Here is a 2,500-nt window from a genome sequence, read left to right on the forward strand (position 1 = left end):
AACCGACTTCACCTTCGAAAATAACAAAATCAATCTAAAACAAATGACATCTTAAAACAAAACTATTATTTGTTTCGGAGGTTGTCTATGACTGTTCATAGACCGCATAATTTCCACAGAACATTCTCAGAATATCAAGAGAGAAAAGCAGCGTTCTGCGGGAAATCATCTTGGCCAGTGATGTCGTTCTGGGTTTGGTCAGGCCCAGGGAGGTAAGTACCTCGTTATTCTCAAGGGGCCACTTTCCTCTTGCCCCAACCGGGAATCCAAAGAATGTGACCTTGCTAGCCTTCGTCAGCACTTTGACTTGATCACCAAGAGGGGTATAGTACGAAACTTTGTGCGAGGCAGCATCTGACAAGGTATTCTTTGAAAGCTCAAAACGGATGGTGACATCGATCACAACCGCCTCCTCATCTTTTGCAAACACGAGGTCAGGCTTTCTCATCTCTCCCGTCTCGGATATGAACCGTGGCTCTTTGTATACAGACCAGCCCAATCTAGCCGCTTCGTCTGCCAGAATGTTACTGATCTTGTTGTGTCGCGCAATTCTTGCTTTCTGTACTGCAGGACATTGACCGAGAATGTGCGAAAGGGACTCGAGTCTGGCAGAGCATTTCCTGCAGGAACGTAAGGCCCCATCTCTGCCTCTGTTCAAGCTTTCTCTTGTTGGGTAAATATTTGCCCTTAGTTGTAGTGCTGCGATAAAGAAGCATTGTTTAAAGCCGCACCATGGCCTCAACCAAGCATTACTGATTCTATCATGCGCAAAGTTTACAATGCCCCTTCCTTGAACCGGCTTTTCGCACCATCTCTGAAATTCATGCTCCCTCCAATCGCAGGGTCTCGGATATACAGGTTCTTTTGACACCGAGTCCCTGAGAACGAATGTTGGGATTGCATCACTGTCACCCCCTGCTCGTACCCACAAATTACGGTATTCTTCCTCCATACCATGCGAGGACACAATATTACGGGTGATAGCATCGGACGAGTTTGCTATACGTTGCAGCCTTCTAACTTGAACCGAAGGGATTGTTTTTTCCAGTTTCAAGATGGCAAGGCCTCCGTCTCGGGCTCTGGCATATAACAGTCCATCACAAGTTGAAGCGGGAAGGTGGAGCCATCCTTTTACCGCCTTTCTAATCTCTTGGTCCAACCCACGGAGAGTTGATTGCTTGCAGTCCGAGTGGTCTGCAGGATATAACAATCTGGGTAGGGCATAGGCATTGAGTAGTTCAACCTTCTGAGTTGGCTTCAGAGGCGCCTCATCGATTTTCGAGATCCATGTCTTTAGCTGACAATGTAGATCAGGCTGTATAGTGCCAGTCCAAGGGCCAATTTTCAGACCAAGGTATTTCGTTGATTCATCAGGTTGGATCATATGGACATCTTTATTTTTGATAGTCCATGGGTCGCAGTTGTTCACCGTATATGAATCTTTGGTTGGGCTTATCATGAAGCCCTGGCACTTTCTGGCCTGAACCTCCAATCCCGATAGCCCACAAAATGATTCCAAGATCGCTAGATTGGCGGCCATACCAACCCAAGATTCGCTCACCAACACCAAATCATCAGCAAACGCAAGAGCTGTCACCTGGTCGGTATCAATGGAGTACCCAACTCCGTGTGACTCTAGGGTGCATATCAAAGGGTCCATGGCAAGATTGAAGAGCAGGGGTGACATGGGGTCACCCTGTTTGACACCAACACGTATGCTAATTTCTCGAGTCGACTCGCCATTGCTTTTGAACGAGGTCGTACACCGATCGTAGGCGTTCTGGATGATGCCCACCACGTGTTCATCTACTTTCTTGTGCCTTAACACCCATAAAATATGAGCATGCGAAACCGAGTCAAAAGCTTTCGCTATGTCGATGAACATGACAGCCAACGGCCTGTGCAATTTATTAGCGTGTCTCATAAGGTCCTGTAGCACCTTAAGATTTTCAGAGCAGCCAGATGCCGCTATAAAACCACGCTGCCTTGGGTTTAAGGGACAAGCACGAGCAAGACGTGCAGTCATTATTCTGGAAAATAATCTCAGAATCATTGAACCAATCGTTATTGGTCTCCAGTTCCCCAATTCTTTCAGCTTTTCATCATCCATAACCTTAGGAATAAGAATCGTCCTATTCTTTTTCAACTCTTTGGGAATAATTCCTGTAATCATCCATGCATTAAATAGGGCTGTCAGTGTCCGACCCTCGGGGTCGGCAGCACAGATTGCAGCCCTTGTTAGGCCATCTGGCCCAGCTGCTGACGTTGGTTTAATGGCCCGTATGGCAGTCTGAACTTCCTCCACCGAAATTAGGGGCTCAAAGTATTCGTTATTTGCAACACCTGATGACTTAAATTGGCCCAGGCCATTGAATGGCAACACCTTCTCCCATTTTTCGCAGTAAAAACGATATACATCTGCGTTCGGGATTCGGCATTCATGACGTTCAGTGCCATCCAGGACTAAGGACGCAAGAAGAGAGCGGTTCTTAAAGAAGAG

The sequence above is a fragment of the Petromyzon marinus genome, unplaced genomic scaffold (assembly GCF_048934315.1).
Source record: "Petromyzon marinus isolate PM22_M1 ecotype Great Lakes invasive population unplaced genomic scaffold, UKy_Petmar_22M1.pri1.0 PM_G_Scaffold_6, whole genome shotgun sequence".
NCBI classification, from domain to species: Eukaryota; Metazoa; Chordata; class Hyperoartia; order Petromyzontiformes; family Petromyzontidae; genus Petromyzon; species Petromyzon marinus.